This window comes from Ambystoma mexicanum, chromosome 10, assembly GCF_040938575.1.
Source record: "Ambystoma mexicanum isolate Mex_15411 chromosome 10, UKY_AmexF1_1, whole genome shotgun sequence".
Lineage (NCBI taxonomy): Eukaryota > Metazoa > Chordata > Amphibia > Caudata > Ambystomatidae > Ambystoma > Ambystoma mexicanum.
In genome coordinates, this window is record NC_090932.1 from 1019478852 (window position 1) to 1019496715 (window position 17864).

Here is a 17864-nt window from a genome sequence, read left to right on the forward strand (position 1 = left end):
CCCGGTTCTACGTGACACCCTGTGAGCAATAACACTCTGCTAAGCTGTGCTGCTGCTGAGGCCCTCGGAATTTTCAGCTTTGCATACTCTGTGTATCTCAAAGACATCAATGACTTGCTCGATAAATATGCCGCCCTCTTCAAGGGCATTGGAAGGATGACTGGTGACCCGGTGCAGTTACACATCGATGAGTCTGTGCAGCCCATTGCCCTGAAACACCGGAGGGTACCGTTCCATCTCAGGGAGAAGGTAGATAAGGAGCTGGACAACCTGGTGAATTTGGACATTATTGAAAAGGTGGAGGGCCCCACTCCTTGGGTGTCCCCGATTGTTGTGGCTAGGAAGCCCAAGCAACCTGACTCTGTCCGCATCTGTGTAGATATGAGACTCCCCAACAAGGCCATTAAGAGGGAGCGGCATCTCACCCCCACCATCGATGACATTATTGCGGAAGTGCAAGGGGCTCGGTTCTTCTCCAAATTAGATCTCCGAGCAGGATATCACCAGGTCGTTCTCCATCCGGAGTCTCGGTATATCACCACTTTCACCACTCACCGGCGGCTCTACCGATACAAGAGACTCAGCTTCGGAGTATCATCGGCTGCAGAGGTTTTTCAGAACATTATTCGGGGTGCCCTCGCAGATCTGGAGGGTGTCTTAAACATCAGCAATGATATTCTGGTGTTCGCGAAGACCGAGGTGGACCATCTGAGAAAGCTGGGGAAGACCTTTGAGAGACTGCAATCGCTAGGTCTCACCCTCCACAGGGACAAGTGTGAGTTCCTGCGCCCTTCCATCAAATTCTTCGGATTTGTTTTTAAAGAAGGGGGTGTGTCACCAGACCCGAGGAAAGTCCAGGACATTAAGAAGGCGCAGCCTCCAGAGTCGGCGTCTGACATTAGGAGTTTTACTAACCACCGGGCAATATGTGTACATTTGTGAGTTTATGCCTTCTGCTAGCCAAGCCCTGTATCCTGCTGCGCTGGAGTGCACATCCTCCCAACAAGGACCATTGGTTAAAGGATGTAATATGGGTAACTGACATGAAGAATCAGTGGACCCGCATGCAACCACCCGAATCCCGGCCACGAGATATTTGGCACCCTCTCAAACACTTTCTGTGGCGCACAAGGTCAGGTCTGTCTCCACCCTGTTCTCCCCTACAGATGTGAACTGTCCCCCCAACATTACGCCCCCTGCCACGAGAACTGTAAGCACTGTAGGAACTCACCCCCTTTATATATATGTTTGTTTTCCATCCATGTACATTGTGATGCTTTCACTCTGACCCCTCTGGTGAAGCTTTTTGCTGACATGTGTACTTGAATGCCCTATTATGTTGTAAGATATGTTCTGTGTTGCCAAGTGTAGCAATAAAGAAAGTAAAAAAAAAACATGGCAACATTCTGGAGGCCTGGGAGAGAGATTTTTTGTCATAGAAAGCAGCAGAATTGAATTCTCCCTTTGGATTGCATTGATTAATTTAGGAGGGATACCATTTTTAAAAAAGCAATATTTCTAATTGAGAAATCAGGACTTTGGCATCTAAATCAGGAGGGTTGGCATGTACAAGGATTTCCAGACATTCAAGCTGCTTATATCGTCATTTCTCTTGACGGATCGTCATTCGATCATTTGGAGCCTTTCCACTTTTGTTTCACACCCACTCGCTCTTCTTTCTCCGGCAGACTGAGGAGTCTGTAAGTCAGTGATTTCTTTGGGTGCACTGTTGTTTATGTTGTTGACTTGTAATCTAACAGCTTTCCACCCTGCTCCTCAGTTATGTGAGGTAGCCATACTGTGGTATAAAGCACTGCAGGATTAACAAAGTATGCCATAGTCTTACAGTAAGAGTAAATGCAGAGTAACATAATATAACAGAAGGGTGGCAATCAGTTACTGCAAACAGAAGGACAAACATTTGGCCCTCCTCGCCCTACCTACCCTGCTTAGTGCACATCCACCTCTGCCTATCACACAGTCTAATGAATACAGCATGCCTGTGGAGCACATGCTATATTACGATACTTTGATAGCTTACTTCTAATTAGTACCCGGCGCGCCAATGCCACGGGACCCACTAAACGTGGATTGGCTCAATTGCGAGCCTTACCACAGTGTAATCCTGTGTACGCATTTGCGTGCATCTCACGCCGTCTAATAGCCTCTTCACTCCCCGCCGTACGGTAGTCCCATTAAATATTATGGATCAACTTGGCCCAAAATGGCGCCCTGTTGATCCGTAGTAATAAAGCAGTACATGCATTCTAGTCTTTCTAGAACTAACGCATACTGCAGCAGCTGCTTTTTCAGCCGGCAAAACAAAAGCTGACTGAAAAAAAAACAATGCCATTAGTACCCCGGGGCTAAAAACCACAGAATACTAATGGCAATAAGCCCCTCGCCAGCGGGCCATTACCGCCTAATGGTAATGCCCCCGGGGCTTCTGTTAAGGCCCTCGCTATGCTCGGGTCTATAAATATGGGACCATGGGGTATTACCTTAGGAGGTAATGGCCCGCCGGTGAGGGGCTTATTGCCACAATAAGGCACCACCCTGCCCCACTGTGAACTACAATAAAATCTAGCATGACATGACACAAAAGAAACTCTTAATATTAATCTTTTTGATATCAAGGTGACAGTTCTTTTTCAATTTCACTGTACTAGTTTGAACACTACATTCCCTTGCCTTCTGTTACCATCAACCTTCACTTTTATACACAGTCTGTTCTTGGCTATGCCACTCTTGGAACGGGCTTGGCAGTCACATAATTAACAGTGTGAAGTGGTCTGCTGTGGTGACTTCCAAGGAGACAGTGGGAAGTCTGACTTCTATTTTCACTGTTGGAGGCAGCGCTATGTCTGCAGGCTCTGCTGCTCCTATTAAACTTCAGTTGCTATGTGGAGCGCAGAGTGTGAAGTGGTCTGCTGTAGTGACTTCCAAGGAGACCGCAGAAAGTCTCACTTCCAGGGACGTCATTTGAGGGTCACCAGAGGTCGCAAGAGCGACCGCTGCTATCTCCCGAGCGACCTCTGAAATATTTTTTCGACCTCTGTATTTCCAGTGGCACTGGACTGGAGGTTGCGCTTTTAATAATAGTTTGTTGTTTCAATAAACTATTTTAAAAAGCATGCAAGCTCCAGATTGCCTGCTACCATGCCTGGGCTGCAGCAGGAGCGGGAGCGGTGACGGCGTCACATTGTCTGTGATCGTAAATGTATCCTTCTTAATCTTGAGCTGAGCTCATCCAGAGATCGGGCGGGGCTGAGGGGCAGAGCTCTGAGAGCAGACAGCATCAGCAGCAGCAGCTCGGGTGCTTGCAGGGGACGCAGATTGTGAAATCACAGCAAGGTAGGGTTTTCGTTTTGTTAAAAGATTCAGCAACCTATGGCGGTTACGTTGTGTTGTTGACCCTCCTTGACCAATGAATCGTTTACCTAACAATCTCCTCTCCATTTGGGTGCTGCTTGGCATTCTGCTCAAAAGTCTGGCTTAGTGGAGAGCATCTCACAGGAGAGCAGAACTAGTTGCTTGACAGCTATGTCCTTAGTGGTGTCCATCGATATGCATGGCACAGAACCATTTCAGTTGGTGCTATTTGCTTAGTTGGCCTTTGCTTCAGAGTACGAGAATCTGAAATGGTGGTGTATGCTAACGTGTAGAGTGGCATGCACCTAGGAGGGGCAGGTCATTCCCAATGTTGATTTTGTGTTTATTTTTTGTGAAGGGCCCTGTTGTCGACCTGTACTCTCGTATGCTTGAGAGCGGGCCTATGCACAGAACTGTTTGGGAAATAACTAGTTATTTCCTCTCAGAGAAAAACTGCCTGCCCCTAGCAAGCTCCTCTTGTAATGTGCAAAGTGGTACCATTCCTGGAACCCAGATTACAGAAATTGTTGGTGCACTTTTTACAAACGTCTGTGCAATTACTGAAACCTGGGTGTGCCCTGTTTACCATTGCCCACAAGCACTGTTAATACAGCTGCATGCTCTCGTTTTCTGCCATTATGTGGGGCTTTGGCTGATGTCTACTCCTGCTTACCGAATTCTATGCTTTTCGCAAAAGATCATAGGCTCATTTTAGAAACAGTTATCCTTGTTTTCAAATCCATACCTACTTGTTCCAGAGTTGGGTGAATGGTTTACAAGTTCCGTGTGTAGTGTAATTTGCTTGTGCACTTATTATAAAAAGGCAACATGTTCACAGAAATGTTTGTGCACGTTTCGAAGCGTTCCATCCCCTTTTTATTTGCAGGAGTTTGCACTCAGCTGTTATAGAATAGCCATGCTGTTTATTACCGCAATGTCACCACATGTTCTTTTACAGAATTATTGTTACGCTCACCTGATATCTCCGGGGGCATCTGGAAGGCTCTGAGATCTGGAACCCTGGATGCGTAGTTGCCCAGTGCTGAATAATGAATCTTAGTTATTTGTAGGGTGAGCTATCCGTTCTGCGTTTCTTGTACATGGGTGCTTGACGTTTGTTGGCGAGCTGCCCGAGTTGCTTCACTGGTGCAGTACGCCTTCCTTGGGCCCAGGCCTGCTGTGACCCCGAATCTGCTAGTAGGCAGGTAGGTTTGTTAATTGTAAGTCTTTGTTCTGTTTATGGTGGGAATTCGTTAATGTCTTTATCTCCTTCTTTTCAGGTGCGAAGGTCTTGATGCTGGCATGTCGGATGGAGAGGCACGTTTCTAGGTAAGAGGAAGCGCAAAGCGCAGCGCCTTTATTGTCTTTTAAAGTATAACGTGTTTTCTTCTTCTTCTCCTCACAGGCCGCTGTGGCGCTGCGAGTGGATGAGAGCGCGATGAAAAACAGGCCCCCGCAATCCGTTAAGGTAAGTACAGTGCTGTCCGGTTGTTTAATATTGAAAGCAAACCTGATTATGTCTCTTTTCCTTTGCAGATGTTGCTGTGGTGCTCCGGATGGAAGCGTGGTGTAGCGCGATGGAATTCAGGTAAGACTGATGGAATTCGATGTTTTGGAAGCACGCGTTCTAATATTGTTTTCCCTTTCTCGTTATTGCAGGTCGCAATGTTCGAACAGCAGCTGTGGTAGCGGTTCACCGGAAGTCCTTAAGCTAGTACTCACAGGTGAGTGATGTTTCTTCTTCTCTCGGTTTCCCCAGATTGCAGCCCAGTTGAGATGCTGAGTGTTGAATGGTGTTTTCTCAGGTAAGACAGAATCATCTTGTTCTTGTTCTTGCAGGATTACAGGAAGATGCTGAAGACCAGGAGCTGGACACAGTGAGCGTCACGCTGCTGGTTGCAGAATAACACGAAGCGTGTTCTGCAGTCAGGGTGTGGTTTATATAGCCCAGGTAAAGTAGTACCAGGGAAAGTAGTTCCAGGCCTGCCACACCCAAAACACTAGACCGCATGGCTTGGTTCTTAGAACTAGACTGTGTGGGTGCTTCCATGTTGGATTTAAAGGCCCATGTACATAAATGGGACCTAGTTTGAACAGCCCTTCCTTCCTACATATGAGCCTGGTGCCAAAGGCACCAGCACTGGCTCCAGGAGCCCTTTTGCAGTGGTTTTAAGGCCCTCAGGGTTCTGGTGGAAGCCTGCTTGTGGCACAACTTGTGCCCCCTCACAGTGGTCATGACAATTATGGGGGAAATACCCAGACTTTGTATTACGTCTTTTTGTGCTTACTCATGGTTTCAAACATTTCCATTTAAAACACCCTTTGCTAAAATCTCAAAAAGAGCCAATGTGCATTTTTCATTGTAAATGCTGACATTTTGAGAGAATATCTTTAGGCAATGAACACGCGCTGCATAACCTGTGCATGGGTCTGTGCAGACCTGCAGCCATGGCATCGCCCAGGAGTACAGATCTGAACATTGGCAAACAAAGGCCAATCCTGGTATCACCCAGGAATGCCGACCTTGGCATTGGATTGGTATGCTGAGAGGACAGGTCTGTGCCAGCTAGGCACAGGCCGATCGTGGATTCGCTCAGGAGCCTGTCCCGACTCTTTATTGGCCTGGCACGCGAGGTGGCTCTGTGTGTGTGCAAGGCAGACACAGGTCAACAGTGGCATTGCGCAGGAGCCAAGATTCAGCATTGGCCTGGCATGATGGGCTGCTCTGTGTGTGTGCGCAAGGCGGACATAGGGTGATCGTGGCATCACCCAGGGGAACAGTCAGAGCTGGCATACTGTTCAGGATGTTTGCATGTAGGAGGTAATGGGTGCCCAGAGTATGGGATGCTGTATGAGTGTGCTGCTTTCCCCAGGCTACTCTAAATTCTTTAATACACAGTTATGAACCCTCCCAATGGTATGTATTTTGCAACATCAGAAGTCAGAAGCCTGAAAAGTAGAGCCACGCAAGCTTGAGCAAGCTTGACATGTGGCCAACTTTGCTCCAGACCTGCAGATGAACTGGCCTGCTGTTAAATCTCAGTTACCAGTGTAATGGTGTCCACTACAGAGTGTAATTTGCTTTCTGACTTTGAGAACATTCAGACATGTAATTGCTCATGTTACCATAGCTCGTAAAATAGCTCAATGGGTTGAGCACTTGCTGCTGCAATGTGGGTTCAAATCCCAGCAAGGCCAGCTCAGCCTTACATCCTTCTGATGTTGATGAATGAGTACCAACACAGGTTTGATGATGTAGTATGTATGTTTGCTCTATATAAAGCGCTGAAGCGTAAGTGCTATAAAATAACACATCATAATCATTTAGCGTTGGACGTCTGTTTGCATTCATAGTAATTTGGTAATATGGGCCTATACACACTGATATTAATGCTACACATGGTAATCCATTCTTGTATGAAATGTGTATCACATTACAGTGATATTGTAACCATATACTTAGTAGTGTACTTAGGAACAATGCTATGTTCATCGGCACACCTTCACCATCCTTTCCCCTCACTCTCTGGCCGGCCTCCCTTGGCCCTCCTCCTACCCCCACCTGCGAGGCTAAGAACCTCAGGGTCATCTTTGCCTCCACCCTTTCCTTCTCCGCTCACATCTCTGAGGTCTCTAAAAAGTCAAATTTCCTACTGCACCTCCTCAGAGGTACTCTGCTTTTCCTCTCCTTCCCCCAGAAGCTCATGCTATCCCAAGCTCTGGTTCTCTCTTGATTGGACTATTGTAACAGCCTCTTTCTAAATCTACCTGCCTCTACTCTCCGCCCTCTGCAACTAATCCAGAACAGGACTGCGAGACTTGTGATTGACCTCAAGCCCTGGGATCGTATCTCTCCAGCTCTGAAATCTCTCCATTGGCTCCCAGTGGATGCAAGGATTAAATTCAAAACTCTCTGCATTGTCCACAAGGCTTTCTGGGGCCTGGGTCCAAAATACCTTCAGCTATCCCTCCGCAAATACCTTCCGTCACAAGCTCTTCGTTCCTCTACCTCCAACTCCCTCAGGGTCAGTCGATTTTCAAACAAATGAGCTGAGGGTAGATCTCTGTCTTCGGCTGGGGCCTCCCTCTGGAACAGCCTCCCTGCCACTCTCAAACTTGAGGAGAACCATCTTCAGTTCAGGAAGCACCTCAAGACCTTCCTCTTTTCTTCTGCCTTCACTCCCCCTCTCCCCTGCTGATCTGTTCTCTCTTGGCACCGTGCACCTGGCCACCCTCTGTCCTCCGGGCCAAGGGACCTACTTACCCTGCCACCCTCCCACACTGCCTCCGGCCACCCCTTGCACTGGGTCTGTATCTGTACCCATACAGCGCCCCCCTTTTTTCTTCCTGCACTTATCAGACCTACCCTGTCTGCTGCCTTAAACCTAGAACTTCCAAATTGCTGGCTGCACTACCACTGTTTGTTGCCTTTATTATTTATTTATTGTTATTTATCTGTTTCTCCTCTGCTTCGCACTTTCCACTTCTCCCCCCTTCCATGCACTTTTCCCCTCCCCCTCTCCCATGCACTTGCGCATTCTCAATGTCACTGGGCCTAGTAAGATCGCTGTTTTGTTCTCCCCTGTTCCCCTCCCTTGCCTTGTCGCGCTCTGAAACACTTGTGTACGAGCGCAATAGAAATAAAATATCAATATGTGATGCTCTTTCCTGTTTTTCAGGGGGTGAAAGGTCGTGTTCCATCACTTCCTGTGATGTCGAATCACTTCCAGTGATGTCACTTCAGGGTGGGTTTAAATGACCTCACTTCCTGTGATGTCACTCTTGGGGCGTGGCACTGTGATGTAACTTCTGCTACCCCTGGCATTTTGGTGAATTGACGTCCCTGCTAACTTCTGTTTTCACTGATGGAGGAGGAGCTTCGTCTGCAGTAGCTCTGCTGCTTCTATTAAACTTCAGTTGCAGTTCAGAAAGTGGAGTGTGAAGTGGTCTGCGATGCTCCGCTGGGGGCAGCGGGAGTCAAGGTTTATACCCCCCGCTTCCAACAGTACTATCCTCACAAGACGGCCACTAGTACAGAAGGTACTTTTATCATATTTCTGTACTTTCTTGAATTGTATGCTGTGTTGTAGCAGTGCTACCGTTCAACGATTAACCAAGGAGTCAGAGTATAGCTTCAATGGTTTATGCACTGCGTAGTAAACCAGCATGGGAGCTCAGTACCAGGTCTGTTTGCTCTTCGACCCCTGCCAGAAGCTATGATTTGAATAAGCCCGCTAGACACAATGAAACTCCCGGTTGGTCTACCTGTGAGGCTGATAAGCCGAGTTGAGCACCCTTTAGATCTGGAAGTAGGGGCTTGGTAGATCATCCGGTTGAGATCTGTTGATAGCAAGCTTCCTTTATGGAGACAGTGGAGCAGATGATGGTGCCTATGGTGAATGCAGAAGATGGTGTAAATGCAAGTGAGTTTCCGGACTCATGCTCACTGGATCATACTGATTAGGAGGATTTACAGATTTGTCCAAATGTGGATTAAAGACGCATCCATTTTGGCACCTGTTATTTCTCATGAATTAACCAAAAGCGTTCACCTTTTTCTGAATGTGAGGCTGGCTTCCTCACCCCTGTTTGACAATAAAGAAGATGATGTTCTTCAGAGGACTTTTATGCCCTATGAAAAGGAACCCTCTCCAGTCTTATTTGAAGGTCCTACCAGGGTGCAAGAATTGTCTGGGACCTCTATATCACTGGGGAGTGCGGAAATGGCATATTCACCAATTGGTTTTGCTGAGCCTGCAACAAATTACAATGGGGTCGAAATAGGAAATGATAACAGTTCTATTGATAATTCAGTTGATCAGATTGTGGATGCATTTTCTTTTCTAGTCCTCTCACAAATCTTGAACACTATGGACAGGGGTTATGACACTATGAATTTTGAGATTAGAGAGTTTCGGACAAACTTGAAAAAGCTTTGTGCAAAAATGTGTTTTGTGGAAGGGTTCATTGCAGCTTCAGGCAAAGGTTTAACCAACAGCTGTGTTTGCAAAGGTATAGGTATGGTTTGGGACCCTCGATGTATCCCTGTGTGTATGGGTCATTTGCCTAATGTTCCTGAGGTAATGTCAGATTGAGAGTCTGGAGAGCTCGTCTGAGACCTTGATCGTGAGGATGGAGTCGGCGAGGAGGATTTTTTGAGCTTTCTCTTTGTTCTGGTATCCTGAAGATATGAGCGAGACTCTTCCAAAGCCACGCTGCCCGTGTAGACCGAATGACCACGGGAGAAGCCTGTCAAAAATTCTGAGAAATACCCTAAACTGAGGGGAAAAAACCTGGATTCTGCAGTGTCGAAAGTTCTGCTGTATGAGGACTCTGATGGCAGCTTTGCAAAGCACGTAAGTCCCAGAAAGATGAAGGAGCTCTGACGAGGAGTGGAGCAGCCTGTGATGGTATTATTAATGAAAAGGCAAAACTCTTTGGCACTGCAGAAAGCAGCAAGGAAGTAGGAAAACTAGAAGGCTGGGAAAGAAGGAGGAATCCCAGCGTTCACAAGGTGAGGGGCCAGGAGCAGAGTAAACACAAAGCGCCAAGATTGGTGATCCAAGACAAGGGAAAAAACAAGAACAGGAAGGCATAGAGGAAATACAAGAGCAATTAAAGGAGGATCAAGGAGTCCAGCTAAGGGACTAGCACTGAGCTAAGGAATAACTCTTAGCGTTGAGATGCATGCAAGGGAAGGCTGTTTTGTTACGCTGACCTGGTATCCGCGGGGATGCGTAGATGTGGGGGCGAGCAGCGACCAAATTACTTCACTGGTGCAAGCCCTCCTGTGGGAATCCAGGCCTGCTGCGACTCCGTAGGTGTGCTGCTTTACAGTCTTTATATGCAGTTCTTATGTTCCTCTTAGTTCGAATAATAATGTCTTGCTTCTTTCCTTTTAGGTATGGAAAGGTATTTTGGTGTTGTCATGCAGTTTGAAGATGAGCTTGGGCCGGTAGGCGAAAGCGCGGTGTGCGCGATGCTGTCCGGTGAGTAATGCGCGATGCGCGGCGCTGTTTCGCCTTTTATATTGCTAACCTGTGTCTTTTCTCTCCTTGCAGGTTGCGATGTTCTTTACCGAGCGCCGTAATGTTCCAGCAATGATACTGACGAGGAGATGACTACCCAGGTAAGAATTGTGCGGCTTGGGGGACGCTGTTGCGCACAACGAACATGGCCGGCTGAAGGGAGAGCTCCGGCTCTAACATAAATCCTTTCTTTCATTAATCCTTTCAGCGCCACTCCAAACGCTTGAGAAAGGAAGATTTCTGTGGCGGGAGACCTCCGGAGCAAGCACCCGAAAAGCTGAGTGGCTACGTTTGGGAAAACCCACAATATCTGGCCGGGAGAGTTTCGGTGGACACAGAACAGCTACTGTGTGCCAGAGGCGTGCCAAGAAGAGCGGGCCGCAGTGGGGGGGGGGGGCGCTGCAGCAACTTCCATACCGCGTCGCCCGTGAGGCTGAGGACTGTGCTGCCATCCCCGGCTCGGAACGTGGAGGAGCTGCTGGCAGAGGGCATCGCCACCCGCAGCTGATTGCAGCAGGAGAGGGGAGTGTAAGGCCAGCCGAGAAGCCGAAGGTTCGTTGTACGGCTCTCACCGCCGTGCTACACACGGGGGTGCAGCCGCTGCTGATGTGCCAGCCCATTCATCCCCTGCAAGGAGAACACGGAGGAGAAACGCGAAGACACGAGGGGGGGTGGTGTCGCACCCCCCACTCCAAGTAAGTGAAGTGGGACAGGGTGACCCCCCCTCCTCACAACAACAAGCATCAGTGTCACGCCAGCCCTCGGGGTGAGAACACGGGGAGGCTCAGGAATAAATCCCAGGAACTGTTGCCGGCAAAATCAAATGTGCATAGCGCCCTGTGGAAAACAATGCAGGAAACACAGCGGAGACCGTTGAGGGGGCATCCACCCTCCCACACCCCCCCTGACTCTTGGTGGGGCACGCCGAGCAAGACTTCATTGCCGGATTACCGCTAACATCCTGGTGCATATAAGGGCAGACCTAGGCAGCCCCGCCAAGTAAATACCCCATCAAGCCTGGAGTGGTGCAGGGGCGCACCCCGCTGAGAGCCGTGTAGGGGACAGGCTCTGCAAACAAACTTTTGGGACCTACCCGGCTAAGATCCTGGCCCCGCAGGAGGCACGAATAAATACTAAAAGACCCTAAAGAAAGTAGGGCTGCAGACGGCCGAATGCTCCCACCCTACCCGCCTGTTTTGCTCTCATCTGAACATTTATACACCAGTACATAATACGTGGGAGGACACAGTCCACTCAAAGGCCACACACCACATCACATGGGACGCACCGAAAGGAAAGGCGCAGGATGGAAAAAGACTGGCCCGATGAACTCCTTTGCCAGCTCCCAGCCACACAGGGTGCCCAATGGGACACCACAGGTACACGACAAGCAGGGGGAAGACCCCCTGGACCGCCTGGCGACACTTGTTCAAAATGGATTCATGGCAGTAAATGTAAAACTCAATGACATAGTCGCAACGATTGGGTCCCTGAAGGCTCGAGTGGAAAAGGAGAGCATGCGAATAGCCCACCTCCAGACAGAGCTACGCAAAACTCAACATAAGTGCGAAGATTTAGAATCAAGCTCTCGAAGAAATAATATCCGGATTGTTGGAATTGCGGAAACGTTTGGCAAAGGTGACATGGAGAGGCAAGTGGAAAACCTGCTGAGAAATATCCTGGCAGTAGACTCTTTCTCCGAGCATTTTCTTGTGGAGAGAGCCCACCGCACGCTGGCACCATTACCGAAACCTGGGGTGCCTCCTCGCACCATAGTAGCTCGCCTCCTCAATTACAGAGACAGGGACTCGATACTCAGACTGTCCAGAGAGAAAGGCACTCTACATTTTGAACACAACAGGATTCATATATATCCAGACCTCTCTGCTGGTATACAGGCACAGAGGCGTTCCTACGAACCGGTTAAAAAACAGCTGCGGATACGCAATGTACCATATGCCCTCATCTTCCCAGCGAAAATGAGAATCCAACATGGCGTGAGGGCCCACTTCTTCGAAAACCCAACGGAAGCCATGACATATATAGAGGCCTCCATTCCGCTACCTCCCAGAGACCAAATAATCGACCAGAACGACAGACCACGACCCGGAGATGAGATACCAGACGCAGCTGACTGACCAGAGTAAACCTTCTGCGCCCCTAACACTGGGGAAAAATCAGGAGAGGGGAAAAATGTGTTTCTCTTTTTTCCTTCTTAAAGGGGAAGCCAGCTCCTCACCGCCCAGAGAAAAGAAAACTCTGTACTATGGACGGACTGAATGAAGACCCATGATTAACTGAGACGAGAGCCTCCGTTGGGGCAAGCCAGGTGTAAGCAACGGGCGACCCTCAGGAAGGTTCCATCAGTTTAAGGGAATGAACGTTACAGGGCAGCATCGTCAAGTTGGGGGAGATGATGTGGTTGGGGGACCAAAGTATCACAGGATGTTTAGCTCCGTTGAGCAATACGGGAAGGGGCGGGGGGGTTGAGGGTTTGGGACTCAGTTGGAAGAGTCCCACAAGTTAAAAATTGTGGTGACATTGCAGCGCATGGAACTCTCCTGAGCATCAGCAAGTCTAGAGGCACAATAAGGGTATACGGATATGGCTAATCCTATAATGACGGCCCGAGGGTTTAAACTAAAACTTCTTACGTGGAACGTCCGGGGTCTGAACAATCGAGCCAAATTGCACAAGGTGGGAGCCTATATCACTCGGCACCATTCCCAGATAATCATGTTACAAGAAACTCATGCGCTCCAGAAGGTCAACACTGAGCTTTTGAAAGGGAGGGGTAAGCATAGATATCATACTGAATACTCTTCACAGGCGAGAGGAGTACTTATCCTGATCCACCCCTCCGTTGGGTTCCAATTGGAAAAAAGTAAAATAGACCCTCTGGGTCGATACGTGATAGTGTGGGGCAACATCGCTGGGGAAGAACTGATATTAATAAACACGTATGGTCCGAACGTGGACGACCCTGACTTCTACATAAATGTAATGCAGGAGGTTGGCTTCTCTGGAAGCGAGCAAATATTTTGGGGGGGAGACTTCAATACCATATTAGATACCACCCTAGACCGCTCTACCTCCACACACAGGAATCCCACAAAAACAGCTGTTATTTTACAACAAATCATAGCGCAACTAACACTGGTAGACGCCTGGAGAACACTACACCCCCATAAAAGACAGTATTCCTTTTACTCCTCGGTGCATGACACCGAATCTCGTATAGATTACTGGTTGGTTTCCGCATCCCTTATGAACCAAATCGACAATAGCAAAATACTTCCCCCCACCCTGTCGGATCACTCCCTATCCTGTTAGATATGGTACTAGGAAACCTGAAACCACCGGTCAGGAGATGGAGAATGCCTCCCGGCATCCTTAAGGATCCCGCAGTGGCAGAGGAATTACATACAGAGGTAGAATTCTTCATTGAAACCAATAGAGACTCAGTCAACAGCGCTGCGACTTTATGGGAGGCATTTAAGGCATGGGTGAGGGGGATCCTGATTTCCAAATCCATGGGGTTGTTAAAAGCAGTCAGGGGGGAACTGGCGGGCGTAGAGAAACGGTTGGGCGAGTTAGAACAGCGATATACAGCCATACATGAGGACAGCACCCTTGCGGACATCAATAGTAACATACAACAATTCAATAAACTGGCCACCAGGGAACTACTGTACATGGCTACCCCAGTCAGGGCACGCCGGTATGGCGAGGGAAACAGGGCGGCTCGCACCCTAGCCAACCTACTAAAGGGCGAAAGACACCATACCACGATTTCCTGCATAATAGCAGAGGATGGCACGGTAACCACAAGTGAGGAGGGCATAAATAGAGAATTTTCCCGATTTTACACAGAACTATAAGCCAATCATGACCTGAAAACCCCCAATGACATTAGGGAATACTTAGACAACATCACGCTCCCGACGATGTCAAAAGAAAATAGACTGCTGCTAGACCAGCCCCTAACGGTCGTTGAGATAAAAGAAGCGATTAAATCACTACCCAATGGGAAGACACCCGGCTCAGACAGACTGGGAGCCGAGTTGTATAAGGAGCTCCATGAGGAGCTGGCCCCGATACTACTGTCCGTGTGGGAGGAGGCCATAGAGGTAGGGACACTTCCAACGTCCATGAGAGAGGCCATAATAACTGTACTCCTCAAGCCCAGGCGCCCGCCGAGCGAAATGTCCTCGTACCGACCCCTATCCTTTATAAACTGTGATGCCAAGGTATTTGAAAAGATTCTGGCCACTAAACTCCTGCCTAACGTGCCCGTGTTGGTACACCCGGACCAATGCGGATTTATCACCACCAGATCGACGGCACTGAACCTGCGTAGGCTGTTTGGTGTTATGGCCCAGATTAAGCCAGAAGCCCAGGCGGTGGCGGTGTCTCTAGATGCCGAAAAGGCGTTTGATTCAGTGTCATGGACATACCTGTTCATGGTGCTTGAGAAATTTGGACTAGGCCCATACTTCCTAAAATGCGTCAAGGTACTATACACTAACCCGGAAGCCAGAGTATTGACCAATCGCACCATGTCAGAATGGTTTGAGCTGGGCAGGGGTACGAGACAGGGTTGCCCGTTTTCACCCATACTGTTTGCTCTTACTATGGAACCGGTTGCAGCAGCAATTAGGGAACACCAGGGACAGAGGGGTATATGGATGTAGGCCTAACCCAATCCATTTCACTATATGCAGATGACACCCTGTTGTACATTCGGGAGCCAGACACACACCTGGGGCCAGCAATGGAGACTGTGCACAAATCCGCAGAATACTCAGGTTACAAAACTAATCGCTACAAATCTGAAATCTTTCCTCTGACCCCTGCCACTAGATGCCCAAACAACACGCATGGTCTGCAGTGGTCCCCTCACAAGATAGGATATCTGGGTGTAATTGTGTCAGGTGATAGAGCATCCCTATTTTCGAACAACCACGTCTCCCTGTTGACTACGATTTCTTCCAAACCCCGCTTCTGGGCTAGACTTCCCATCTCACTTATCGGCCGGGTCGCTATATTGAAAATGGTCATTCTCCCCAAACTGCTATATATATTTACTAATATCCCGATATGGCCTGGTAAGAAATTCTTTGATACTCTCAGATCCATCACGGTGGAGTTTGTCTGGTGCGAGGGGGGGGGAGCCAGAATGAAGTGGGAGAAAATGGTGTAACCCTCCAACAAAGGGGGCAGAGCAGCCCCAGACCTTTAATTCTATTATATGGTGGCACAGGCCCAGTTTGTTAAACACTGGTATGATGAGCAGGACACCTCACCCCACATTTGTTTAGAAAAACATGCTGCATGCCCAACCGACTTAAGGTCAGTCATCTTTAAAGGAAAGCACAGGGATGAGTGTCCATTCGACCCAGTCAGTACAACTGTGTATGCATGGTCCAAAATTTACCGTAGGCTTGGGTTGGAAACACCTTACTACGCTGAGGCCGCGTTCTGGAACTTCCCCGGTATAACACCCACATATGACCTAGATGTGCAGAAGACATGGGACCCAGAGAGAGAATTTAAAATCAAAGACATATTTCCCAATGGCAGATTCTTAACGCTGGAGGAGTTCAAAACGGGGATGGGGAGGGATCAATTGAAGATATTACAATACCATAGAATGAGAATGGCTTTTAAGGCTAGGTGGCCAATGTTCCCTGATGAACCCCCGCCACACCCGTGCCTGGTGGCCCTGTCAACCCGGTCGGGAACCAGTGTCTCGGGGCTATACATGGCTGTACAGGCCAACACTCCATCGGCAAACAATATAAAGATCTCCTGGGATGCAGACCTGGGTGCTGCCATAACTGAAAGGTCCTGGGAGAGGTACTGTGAACTGACCAAGAGGGTATCCATGAATGCGGGCCTCCGGCTCATCCAATTTAAGGTGTTGAATAAGTTGCACTACACCCCCCAAAAGATTGCGAATTTCACAAATAACAGTGCCGGCAGGTGTCAGAAGTGTGGGGCGGATCAGGCAGACTCAATACACATGTACTGGAGCTGCCCACACATATGTGTATTCTGGTGGGAGGTGGCGAAAATCCTAGAGGAAGTGACTCAGATACCGGCAGACCTCACACTGCAAAAGTACCTATTCGGGGATATAGGAAAACAGTCAGAGGTAACTAGAAGGCTCTTTAATATTACGTGCATGGTGGCAAAAAAGTGCATTCTGCAAAAATGGAAGAGTGCACAGGCACCACACGTGAGCCACTTTCTTAAGGAACTGATGTACGTTAATGAATGTGAGGAACACTACGTAATGTCACTCCCGAATACATGTAAACCAAAGGACATTTGGGCCCCGTTCAGAGTATATCTATGCGAAGCAGCCTCAACTAGAAGCAGCCGGCAGGGCCCAGTAATACGCCTATTCTGTAATACCACACTTTGTGTTATATAACTAAATTGAATGTCTCTGATTTGGATATATATGAAATGTCATGTTGTTGCAATGTTGTGTACCACAATCATTAAATAAAGTTTAAAAAAAAAAGAATTGTGTGGCTTTCTTCATTCGGGAGGAAACGTGAGCAAACGCTTAATAACGCTGTCTTTCTTTCTCCTCTTTCCATGTTTTGGTATTCCAGGATGCATGCGGTGCCCGATGATGGAGTTCGTACCTTCAGGAGTGGAACTGAAGTCGGCGATGGATTGAAGACAGGATACTGTTCCAGGTAAGTTTCGTAGTGTTCTTTCTCTCTCTGCAGGTCCTTCGTTTCAGGTAAGCTGGCATCAAAGAACTGGACATGGTGAGCGTTACGCTGCCCACAGCAGAATAACGCAAAGCATGTTCTGCTGTTTGGGTGTGGTTTAAATAGTCTCAGGTAAAGTAGTCCAGGTAAAATAGTCCCAGGCCTGCCACGCCCAAAGTAGTCCAGGTAAAGTAGTCCCAGGCCTGCCACACCCAAAAGACTAGCCCGCATAGCTCAGTTCCTTGTAACTGAGCTATGTGTGTGCCTCCATGGTGGCTGAACCCCCCCAAGTTAAATAGTCCCAAGTAAATAGTCCCATTCTAATGTTGGTCTTCATGATGGTTATGAGCCTGGCGCCAAAGGCACCAGGACTGACTCCAAGAGAGTCTTGGATGAGGTTTTAAGGCCTTTGACCTGGCCCTAACTGGCAGGCTGACTTGCCAGTGAAGGCCAGGGGCAAGGGTCATGACATGGATAGCCTGTATACCGGAAGTAAAACTGCATCGGTAGTTGGAATCAAAAACACTAGATCGGCACTCCCTAGAGGTAGCCCCATGTTGGAGTGGACCAGAGGGTGCCGCAGAGACGACAGCAAGTGCCATGCAGACCATGGGGACCAGGGGTTGCAAATCCTGCCAGTATTCCCCCTCCGATAACCGACTCCTCCCAGCTTGCCTGTGTGTAGACGATGGAACCTACGCAGAAGTAAATGTGCTTTAATGTTGCTAAGTGG